At 37.3% G+C, this 12657-nt stretch overlaps 1 long non-coding RNA gene across 2 annotated transcripts; it reads right to left on the bottom strand.

Annotated features, from left to right (window-relative positions):
* Positions 1–6627: 6627 nt before the first annotated feature.
* Positions 6628–12377, bottom strand: LOC141366185 (uncharacterized). Of its 2 annotated transcripts, none has more exons than XR_012371290.1 (3): positions 12332–12377; positions 11074–11101; positions 6628–8594 (listed from the first exon to the last, which is right to left on the bottom strand). It is a non-coding gene; the product is annotated as an uncharacterized lncRNA (long non-coding RNA). The 2 variants fall into 2 exon arrangements; XR_012371291.1 differs by lacking the exon at positions 12332–12377 and adding an exon at positions 11602–12303.
* Positions 12378–12657: the final 280 nt, after the last annotated feature.

Below are 12657 nucleotides of genomic sequence, written 5' to 3'. Positions count from 1 at the left end.
CCTCAACTTAGACAAATTAATACTGTAACTATCTATTTTCAATGCATGGAGGAAGAGCACTTAGTTTGCAGCATTTCGACCTCAGTGCGCAGTAACATCTTCACAGGAGTGATTATGTTACTGCGCCAGACTAAGTGCTCTTCCGCCATACAATATAGTTCTCATTTTTTATCAAAAATCATGTTTTATTTTGTGCCACCAACTACTCATGTAACAATCTTTGAATAGGGAAAACATGGAAGTGTTTGGTGGATTCTAAATTCTTCCCTGTTTGGATCCTATGGAATAAATGGCACTAGGCTAAATGCTAACACATTCATGACACAGATACAAAGAAGTGCACGTATTGAAAAAAGATAGGTATGTATATTCATTCATCTAAGTTGAGGTAAGAACATAGTAAAATATTGAAAAATGGTGGTGTTTTCCTTTAAAGGCCCTTTCACACGTGACAAGTGGTGGAATCAGCACACAGTTGCTTATTTCTTTTTAGCTTTGTGCAGTTGAAGGCTTGTTTACACTTTTGCAATTCGCATGGCTCTACTCTACGACGTGAACCTGCTGAACCTGCAGGCTCCTCAGTAAACCTACAAGACTTTTATGCTTGACGTGCACAAATAATTTGTCAAACACTCGTCTCGTGAGAAGTAAATACGTGGATTTCTTCACATATAAACTGTTTAGGTTGCAGGTCGATGACACATGAAAAAGTTTTTATGATGTTTTTATAAAACATCACTTTACTTGAATGAGTGTTCATAAGGCTGACATGACACATCCATATTCATGACATGACGCGCGTCATGAATATGAAGGAGATTTTATGGACTTTTATGACAACTGTCATTAAGTGTCATTTGTTCAGTTTTGTCATTTTTATTGCAAAGATGACATTGTTTGAAATGTCTTTGTTATGACAACTTGACATTAACCCATACATCATAACTTCTCATGACAACCAAGACAACATAACTGACCACTTTTAGTGATACAAATTGAATTTGTCATTAAAATGTTCTTAAGTGTTAATACTCTGTTAAATAGTTTTATAACAGCATCATGAATATTCTTCAGTTCATAATGTTTATTTGACCGAGTATTAATAATATTTGACATAGTATTAACACTTAATGACATTTAAATCACAGTTTAATGTAATGTTAACCCACAAAGCTAGGTAATTTCTTAAGTTTGATAATTATTGTTTATGATTTATAACAAGTTGTGTTGTATTGGTTTATGTGTCAAGTTGTCATAACAAAGATATCTCAAACAATGTCATCTTTGGATTAAAAATAACATAATTGAGTAAATGACACTTAATGGCAGTTGTCATAACCCAGCCAACATTTGTATATAGGGCCCATATGGGTATGAATTGGGCTGAAAAATGGGCCCTATATAGGATTGTCCGCGGGTTCCATAATGGCCTCATGCCAGTTGCCCACATGGATTTCATGCAGGATTGCACTTGCCACTAGTTGGGCCCCACCTGGGCAATATGCACAACACCCATATTGGGCCCAGATTTTAGTTTTATGTGGGTACTACATAGGGACAACACGGTCATGAAATATGGGTTGTAAGTGGGATTGTCCGCGGGTTCCATGTTTGCCCCTTGTCAATTACCCATGTAGGTTATCTGTAGGATTCCACTGGGTGTTTGGTGGGCCCCAATTGGGCAATATGCATAATGCCCATGTTGGGCCCAGATATGATTTTTATGTGGGTACTACATAGGGACAACATGGTCATGAAATATGGGTTGTCAGTGGGATTGTCCGCGGGCTCCATATTTGCCCCTTGTCAATTACCCATGTAGGTTATCTGTAGGATTCCACTGGGTGTTTGGTGGGCCCCAATTGGGCAATATGCATAATGCCCATGTTGGGCCCAGATTTGAGTTTTATGTGGGTACTACATAGGGACAACATGGGCATGAAATATGGGTTGTAAGTGGGATTGTCCGTGGGTTCCATGTTTGCCCCTTGTCAATTGCCTATGTAGGTTATATGCAGGATTTTAATGGGTTTTAAGGTAGTTCCCAAATGTACAACATAAGCAAAACCCATCTGGGACCCATATTACAGCTCTAAATTGGTGCTACATGAAGACTACCTGATCTAAAATCTGGGTTGCTGGTGGGATTGTATGTGTTTCTGCTACATCTACTTGAGTTTCAGCTTTGAAAAGCTGTGGGAGAGGTTGAACCAAAAATTTTAAATGTTAGTCTGAACTTACATTAAACTACACAAGAAAAACGATTTGAGTCTGTCACCATATAAACATTTGTTGCAGAATTGATCAAGCTTTCAGAATAGGAAGTTGTGAACCAAAGAATCATACAACCCCCATTGACAATATCTAGGCAAAAAATACCCCAAAAGACACATTTCCCAACAAAAGGTACAGCAAAATATCAGCAAAATATATGTCTTTAAAATTATAAATCTTAGGTCAGCAGCTAGTAAATACAATAACTAGTTAGGCTGTAATTAATTTGTTGCAGGTAAATAGATTATTTTAGTAAACTGCATATTTAATAAGACATATCCAGTGTTATCCAGTTAGCATATTGTAATGAGATGAGTGTGATGAAGCCCTGGATTAGCAGAAAGAAGTAAAGCACACAGTGACACTGAAATCCTTTCAATTTCCATTTTTATTTAACTAACCATTGTGCCACATTTGTTACAATGGCACAAAACTATTTTAGAACTTTTTAGAGTCTTGAGTGTTTTGAAAAGTATATCCTTAAATAAATACAGTAACAAGATAAAGTATATTAACCTTTTGGAATTTCATAGCTTTCTAAATAAATTTGTCATAAAATGTGATCTGGTCTTCATCAAGTCAAGGGTATTGACAAACATAATGGTTCTAAAAAAAATTAACAATAAAGACATGAAAGAACAGAATTATTTAAGAACAGCCAAAAAACTCATAGTGCTTGTGAAAAAAAGTATGTGAACTTTTAAGCCAACAAGACCTCGAAAAAGCAAATTGTAGTCATGTTTTATCACACCTGGAGTCTCTTCAAGATAATGCATTTGGAGGTGTGGACTACAGCTACTTTGAAGTTTACTTTTGGAGTTCATTTTTTATATGGGCCATGCCTCACCAAAAAGAGCTTTCAGAAAAGCTACAATCAAGAATTGTTGCTTTACATGAAGCTGGAAAGGGTTAAAAGTTATGTCAAAGACTTTAGACATTCACCAGTCTACAGACATACAATCTACAAATGGAGATGCTTTTGGGACTGTTGCTACTGTACCAAGAGATGGACGCCCAGTCAAAATGACACCAAGAGCACCACGAAGACTCATTAATGAGGTAAAGAAACAACACAGAATGACATGCAAAGATTTGAAGGCATTATTGGAACTCTCTGTATGATTGTCTACAACACGTAAAACACTGAACAAGCAGTGTATCCATGGCAGGACACCAAAGAAAGTCACTACTTACAGTACTAAAAGGAACATTGCTATACCCCTGAAATTTGCAAAAGAACAAATTGACATTCCAACAGTGGTATTTGGCTAAATGTTTTGTGGACTAATGAAACAAAGATTGAACTATTTGGAAAAAAACACACAGCACTACATCTGGCATAGAAAGGGCACGCGATATCATTATGAAAACATCATCCGAACTGTAAAGTATGGTGGAGAAAACATGTTGATTTGGGCCTTTTTTGCTGCATCAGGGCCTGGCCAGCTTGCAATCATTGAGGGGAAGATAAATTCCCAAGTTTATCAGACAATTCTTCAGGATAATTCTGTTGGAGGAATGTCTGGGTGATGCAACAGGACAAAGACCCAAAACACCAGAGCAAGAGAATGGCTTCCACAAGTCCACAAGAGAATGGCTTCAGAAAAACAAAATCCGCCTTTTGGAGTGGCCAAGTCAAAGCCCAGACCTCAACCCAATAGAGATTTTATGGATTGACTTGAAGAAGGCCATACACATGATACGTCCAAATATTGAAGCGTGAGCGTTCTTTTGCTGTTAACTGTCATATTAGCAGAAACTTTAAAAAGAGAGCATTTACTCCGAACTTGTTTGAGGGTGAAAGGTGCACAAAGACGCAGGAGAGAGTGAGAGAGTGGAGTCCGGTTCTTCAAAGCAACTGTAAACTTCCCTCACCACACCGTAAGGCCTGCCTCTCCCCTCATTCGATTGGACAAAAGCTTGTGCTGCGACTGGTGGCAAAAACCACAAGGCGTTCGGCACCCATAAACAGCGTGCAAACACTCCCTGCCTAAAGAATATCATTCAAAAAAGGCACCTGCAACTGCCATAAACACGTTTGATGTGGTTGGCCTCTAAGTGTGTTCAATATAGACATGAAAGATCAGAAGTTGTGTTATTTTTTAGACACATTATGTTAGATGGAGATCAGATCACATTTTATGAAAAATTTATTTTTAAAAAGTATGAAATTCCAAAAGATTTACATTCCTTTTCTAGACACCATATATAGTATAAGGAGGTATGTACTTTGATAAGTTTATTGCAAATAAAATTTGAAAAAAATTATATTTAAAGGGGCCATAGCATGAAAACCTGGTAAACCATTCTCTGCAAGCATGTGAAAAAATAGGTAATTGAAATTTGGCTCCCCTTGTGATATCAGAAGGGGATCTTATTATAATAATAACACTCCTAAATCTGCACTATCCAACCATGGCACTGCCATTTAGTGCAGAGAGTGAGAAAAAATAATTGACAGCACAACTGAGTTTCAATCTCAACAAACCACCATCATTGTGATTTGTGTTTGCATTTTAAAGGACACGTTTAAAGGACGCAGTTTTGACCGGACCTACAAAGTGGCAATTTTAACATGCTATAACAAATTATCTATATGATATTTTGAGCTAGAGTTTCATATATGTACTCTGGAGACACCAAAGATTTATTTTACATCTTAAAAAACTCTTGTGAAATAGCGCCTTTAAAAGTAAATGAAAGTAAGATATTTTCAACCACAGTTTTTCAATATTTTTCTGTTCTTCCCTCAACTTAGCCGAATAAATACATATATCTCTTTTCTCAATGTGTACACTTAAACTGATTGAGCAGACTCTGCGAAATATCAAGTTAAGTTTAAGCAAGAGGGGGAGTAGTCAGGAGTGATGATGTTACTGTGCCCAAGGTCAAAGTGCTAAAAAACTAAGTGCAATATAGTTATATTTTTTACCATACTTCCTCGTTTAACTACTCATGTAACAGTCTTTGAATAGGGAAAACATTAGTGGTGTGCAAAAAATCTGGCATCAAATTTAGTCTTTTATGTTTTTCTGTGATGATGACACTCTTTAATAATGACATTTTGTGTGCGACATGAGGAGTTCGGTGTGCATTCACGTGCTCTCTGTTTCTCAATGAATTGGGATGCGACGTGAACAAGCTCGTGTCACATTGTACCCTTCATGTTTCTGAACTTGAGCAGAGTTTTACCATTAGAGGACTTCACGGAGCACCCGCGGCCCGTATGGTTCCGGGTTTGTATTTGAAATGGTCAGTCGGGTCCGGGTCAGTCATAGTTAAATTACTTCGGGTCCCAAGTCTGATTAATATTGTGTGTAAAACCTGAGTCAATCGGAGAATGGCCGTGAGCGCTACCGCGCTAAATCTCGCGTGCAGTTTCAGCGTGCGGAAGGTCTCTATGGCGATAACAACTGGCTTTTTTCTATTATTATTAATAAACCATATCTTTTATTAAAAATCTATTGCACTGAACGAGCAAAACTCAAGCTGACTCAAGATTTACAAAACGCAAAGCTGTAATGTAAAGTCCCCTGTCAGTGGGACAGCAAGTAGACTTTTCAATCTGAAATAATGAGTGGATTTAGCTTTTTTTAATCGGCAAGAGATAAATAGAAAGAAAGGCACTTTTCCTGCTTCTATCTAATAGAAATAATAACCATTATAACACCAGTCACATTTATATAGACTTGCACTGTCTATCATTAATGTACTATATTTTTGTATTTAATAGAGTTTGATAAAAGGGGTCATCTAATTGCTTCATAACAGTTTTTATTTTTGCATAAAGACATAAAGTAACATCAAACTACAAACTACAAACTCCTTGTTGTGTTTCTTTTCTTTAAAATTGTATATCTACTTCAATCAGTCACATAGGAAAAAGTAAACTACATTTACATACTGTGAATCGTTTTTTAAAACCGAGAATCGTTTTTGAATCGAAAATGGGAATCGAATCGTGAATCCAATTTTCTGAATCGTGCACCCCTAGAAAACATGGAAGTGTTTGCTGGCTTTTAAATTCTTCCCTGTTTAGAACTTAATGGATGAATTCAGTTTCAGTTTCATTTTATTTAAGCAGGGACAATGCACAAAATTAACATTAACCTTGTATAAGAACAAGGAGAGATGCCTTGTGCCAGGTTGTAGCACAAGTGCTATTTTCCGCCTGTAGTCCCTTGGCAGGTCAATAACACAATAATATAAAATTCCATATAAATAAAAAACATTTAAATATAAAATTTACATCACAATCACTCTTAATTTACAATGAATACTTTCATTTTCTCAATGTACCCCCCCCCTCCAAAAATTAATCCCACCCAAACACAAATTATACAATAAATCCTTACCTATCCCAATTTCAATCACACACACACACACACACACACACACACACACACACACACACACACACACACACACACACACACATCACAAGTGTGTACAGTTTTGTTGTGACAGTAACCAAGCTTTTATCAAACCCGAGAAGATGAATGGATTTGTACAAGTAATAAGGTGTGTGGGGAGAGTATTCCACTGAGTTGTAGCCACAAAAGAAAAAGATGATTTACCAAAAGAAGTTTTACGATTGGGAATATTGCACTCTCCTCTAGTGGCTGATCGAGTAGCTATTTTGTTTTCTGAGTTGAGTGCAATACTTTTTTTAGTGGAGGAGCGACACCATTATGAATTATTTTAAAAAGTAGACAAACATTTGAATACATTATTAAATTTTCAAAACTTAAGATATTGTATTTAGTCATTATTTTACAGTGGTGATATTGACGTGTTTTTTGGTGCTAGGCTAAATGCTAACATATTCACGCTACACTTCACAACAAATAAAGGCAGGGTGCATGAAAGCCAACGTTTACTAGGGATGCCACAATTCTCAATACATTATTGAACCGTTCGGTTCGACCCCCACGGTGCAATACGTGCATGTGAATTGCGTTTTTTCGGTTTATCCATCCAAATCTATCAGTTTTATATTCCCTGCACTTTTGTTAATGTGCGTGTCCGCATGATCTGCACGCTTATAAACGCCACAGCGAGTTGATATCCAATCACTGTGCGCTACCTGCGTTAACTCTGCTTGAACTCTGCTTGCAATGCTGGTTTCAGATTTCATTCGCGTGCAAACACACCCAACAGAAATACGACAACAAAAAGCAGCAGCACAACTGTCTTTTAAATCTGAGGTGAGGATTAATTACTTGCGCGTGTAGATTACATACAACATCAATGTAAAGATGCAAATTCGCAAACGCGCGTTGTTTGCCTCAAACACGTCTTCCGTTCTCAAAAAGTTCAACTCAAGAAGAGAATGCGCCTGATGCTAAAATAAATCCCACCAGTAATCTTGATTGAGGAAACGCATTTTTGGTTTCTACATAGACAACATGATGTTGGATTTAACAGTAGTGCAGTAAGGTATAGCCTTATTTTACAATGTAAAGTTTAATTTACTAAGTACAGGTATATAAAATGGCCAATTTATGTAATGTAATGAATTCACATGTTCCCCAGTTTGAATAGGATATAATTTTTATATATCTTTATTTAATTATATTTATATTGTTGTATCAATACACTAGAAATGTGTAAGATGATTTTGCATCTACATAAAATAAAGAGAACTGCAATTAAAACCAGTATTTTTGCTTCTTAACATCTCACTGTTCCTGTTACCCAAGCATAGAATACCGGTAATTAAAAAACACTTTAATAGGTCAAGGCATCAGGACCGATACCGAACCGAAAACCGTGGACAAGAACCGAAAATTGTATTGAACCGTGAACTAAGTGTATTGTTGCATCACTAATGTTTACATTTTGAAATCATCTAAACAAACACACCCTTACCATAATAGAATCTGGACCTTCTTTTGATAGACCTGCCCCACAAATACGCAAGGCAGGAAACGATGTCAGTTAGTAGACATGCTACTGATTGGCTACAAGTGTGTTTTGGTAGTCTGCCCGACTTCCTTTTCCAAAACTTTTTTTTTTCCAGAAATTGTGCGCCCCACCTTTAAGTGCATTGAGAAAATAGAGGTATGTATTAATTCATCTAAGTTGAGGGAAGAACATGGTAAAATATTGAAAAAGGTTTTCCTTTAAGAAAAATAAAAGAACTATGACAGTTCAAATCAGCAACTGTAGTTATAACCTTTCTCAAACAGACATCCTTTTCTGCGTTCTTGATGCTCTCTGTCCTCCTCTGTCCCTTGCCCCAGTGAACCATTTTGACAGTGCCTTCTCAGCTTCTTGCTGATTGACCTTGGACATCAGGGCGTTGTCCTTAAGAGCATCTGCAAAACCAAATAAATTTTTAAGATAAAAATATTAAAAATGATGCATTTGTTCTTTTTACAATGACAGTCTTTGGCATACAGTAGGTATTAAAGGATGGATACGCAAACCGAGCCCGCAGGACCCGGCGGTACCCAACGGGCCGGGTTCGAATAGACATTGAGAAATTATGTTCGGGTTGGGCTCGGCGCAATAAGGCATTGAACATTTGAAATTTAAAACAGCTTATTATAATATGTAGGTAGCCAATGGGCCTGTTTAAAGCGATAGTTCATCACCTTCTTGCTACCTACTGTTTCAGGTGCACTTGAGGGCGTATAAACACTATACGGGGCTCCCGTTTCTCTGGGGATAGTGTTGTATTAGAGGTAAAAAATGATATAAATACTGTTCGGTTTCTCGCACTAACCGATCGTTTCGTGTCTTAGGACATGGATGTGTCGTGTCGCAGGGTTTTATTTGGATTTGTCTGTGCATGTTTTTTTTCTCTTTCGGATTTTGTTACCATCCACTTATACAACTGACAGACTGAAACTGTTGGAGTTAAAAATCTACATTTGTGTTCAACTGAAGAAATAATGTCACCTACCTCTTGGATGGCTTGGGGGTAAGCTGATAAACATAAAAGTTTAATTTTAAGATGAACTGTCATCACCCATTTTCATGTGTGTGGAAATATGTTTATGTTGCTGTGACAATGGGATTTTTAACTGTGTTGGGCTCAGACATAAATATTGTAATGCCTGTCGGGTTACGGTCGGGTTTGGTTACTGCCCTGTCGAATGTGGCCGGGCTCGGACAGAAAAATGCCGCCCGATCCGCACTCTAGTAGGTATATGCTTATGTTAAACATTATTTTTTTCCCCACACAGCCATACTAGCAAATATTAGGTGTGTTCATCTTGAAGTGGCATTGTATACACTGATTGAAGTATGAAATCAAAGTACTGTAAGAAAAATTAGAGAGCCGATCAAACGAGGAATGCACCGATACCACTATTTCCGCTTCCGATACCAGAATTCTGTAACAACACTGCTTATTCAATAGGGGTGGCACGGTTCACAAAACCCTCGGTTCGGTTCGTATCACGGTTCTATGGTCACGGTTCTCGGTTCAGTACGGTTCTTGTTGTTATTTTTTCTTTTAATTTTTAACACTCCAGAAATGTATTATCTTATTAATGTATTAATTATTCATAATTTAGAATACAGTATTAAAAAAGTTATATCATGTAATCATGCACAAACTGAATTTGACTTTAAGCACATTATTGGGAACATCCCTGAGGAAAGCCAGGTGAGATTTTGATACAGCAAGAGGGAAGACATTGATGATTTCAACAGGCTTTTCATTTATTTGGCAAAAAAGAGAATGTGTATTGCCATCTACATGAACTTATGTGCCTTTTTAGCACACAAAGATAACTTGCATTTATCAAAATCCCAACTTCAGTGTAGCTCTAAGATTTATCACTGAGAGGCTGCTTAAATATATGTGGACGAGAGAGAAACATAACGTTTACACCTGTAATATTTAAATCCGTCTCTTTTGTCCACTTTTGACTACTTCTGTCCTGATTACTTTAAGGGGCAGTTTATGAAATAAGATCGCGCAACTTTCACGCGGTAGCAAAATGAAACTACGCGGAAATCAGCCGCTTTCGTTTTATCAATGAAAGGCTAAAAATAGCGCTGAATACGAAAAGACGTAAAACAGTGTTAATTACCTCAGATTAGATAAATTGGCGGAGAGAAGGCTGTTGCGTGTGGCTGTATCTATTGTTTTATTTCCGCCCGCATCATAGGTAACATGAGATAAAAAATGTTTCCACACACCAAACTTATACGACGCTGGGGCATCCTCCAACTCCGGGCAGACTTCCATTTCTCTCCCTCTTGACATTTCTACACGTAACATGATCGGCAGCACTCACTCTCCACAGCATTCACCTCTTCTTTCGCGCTATTCGCGAAAGGGAAACACGCTATCTGGGGTCACATACAGGGCATGAGGTTACATTGCGCATGCCATGAACCGTTGAACCGTACGGCACACACGCGCTCCGAACCGAGACAAGCGAACCGAACGGTTCGGATTTTTTTTATGAACCGTGCCACCCCTATTATTCAATAATAATAATAATAATAATAATAATAATAATAATGTTACTAAATTCTGAACAAAAATGTAATTCAAAATAGTCTTTGTGTCGTGATGTGCATCGTACCGTGACCTTATATCGGGATATGTATCGTATCAGGAAATTGTTGGCAATACACAGCCCTAATAAATACAATGCAATTTTTTATTTTCCACTTTTTATGGAGCAGCAAATCCCTAAAGAAGTGCTGCTTGGCACACTTCACTGCAACTACATTTCTAGTGAGGTAAAAAAGCAAGCCATGATGCATTCTATTGCAGTAGGGAAACTTTATATTCAAGAAACGTTAGCAAAATATTAAATTCTACATACTTACATGGTATTGAATAACAGCTACTCAAGATCTGAAAAAAATCCATAAAAATGACAAAATTATATGATTTAACAGCTAGCAAATACTGTTAAAGTTTACTAACCAAGTCCATACTATACAGTATGTAGGCTAAAATCTTTTTTTCATGTAAAGTTAAGCATAGAAGTGCAACAACAGTCTTGTTATAACGCTGCACCTAATTGCTTCCCTATATCCAAAATGACATTAAAACTTGTAATAGATATCAGTGATCAAACTGAGCAAACAAAATAGTGCTCTTTACAACAAAACATGCAGCCAAACGAAAACGTGATTTCCATAGGAGGGGACAGCCGTCAATATCATACTTGAGTAAAAATACAGTAATTCGTGTTATCTAATATTATCAAACTAATGTGTCACAAAAAGCACTCACATCTGAATAAACATTACTTTTTAGAGCGAATCAGACGCCAATCGTCGATGGATTTTCTTCCTGCTGTAATCATGGCTGTGTTTCAAGTGAACATTTCTGAAAACGCGTTAACTTACTTTGTCACCTCGCGTGCGTTTATCCGGGTCTGACGCACAGGTCGCGCGAGCATTTTCTTCTACGAATACATTTACAGCTTCTGTTTCAGTAGAGCGATAGTTCACTTGCATCCACTTCATCTAACACTCCTATTGGCGTGTTTTAAGTTTCACGTTACGAGAGAGAAGTGCTGCGGATGTAAAGATGATTCAGATCTTGCAGCAAACGGAACAAATCATTCAAACTGATTCAAACCGTTCAATCAATACCTAGTTTAGAATCGACCCGGTACAAAACAGTAATTCATTTGCAATATTTTGTGAAGAATCGACTCGTTCAAAAGAGTCATTCATTCACAAATCAAATGCTTCGGCAAATTATGAAAAAATAATAATAATAATCTGAAGTTCGCATTTCGTACTGCATTAAAATAGCGTGCGTCGTGCAAAACCGAGTGCATGTCATTTTCATTAGAAATATCATCGAGTTACGAGTAAAAGTAAAAATACCCACTATAACTGTTAAATCCTAAAGTGCTTAAGTACATGTAACGTTAACAGAGTAGTGTGTTAATACTCTGACAATTTAAAAACAAGGTTGATTTTCGCAACCGCGACCGTACGCATTCACCTAACGTTAACGAGCTTCGTCACTGAATAACATCCAAGAAAATTTTAATGTTTGACTACTTGAATATACTTTTTATCAACAGTTTAATGTCATATAATGTAATAAAACAGACCTACTCACCACACTTCGAGCTTGCAGCACTCCAGTGAAGACAGCAATGTACCAGCTCCAACCCAGACAGCACACATACATCTGGCCGACGTTGTGCCGACTTTCAAAGTTCCATCGGCAAGATGTCGCTCAGGGAGCGTTTGCTCATTGGGAAGATGTCGTCTAGATGTCGGCATCTCGTCGCAAATGCCCTCGGGCCGATGTTTAAACGATGCAATTTCAGCCGCTCTGCACGGGCTTTACCGGGCATTTATTTATTAATTTAAACCTTTATTCATTCACACTTATTCAGAATAATGTGCTTCTGTGCAATAACAACTAAAAACAAGTACACC

This window comes from Misgurnus anguillicaudatus, chromosome 9 (genome assembly GCF_027580225.2).
Source record: "Misgurnus anguillicaudatus chromosome 9, ASM2758022v2, whole genome shotgun sequence".
NCBI classification, from domain to species: domain Eukaryota; kingdom Metazoa; phylum Chordata; class Actinopteri; order Cypriniformes; family Cobitidae; genus Misgurnus; species Misgurnus anguillicaudatus.
Note: the sequence above shows the minus strand (reverse complement) of the source record. Positions and strands in the feature narration are given on the sequence as shown.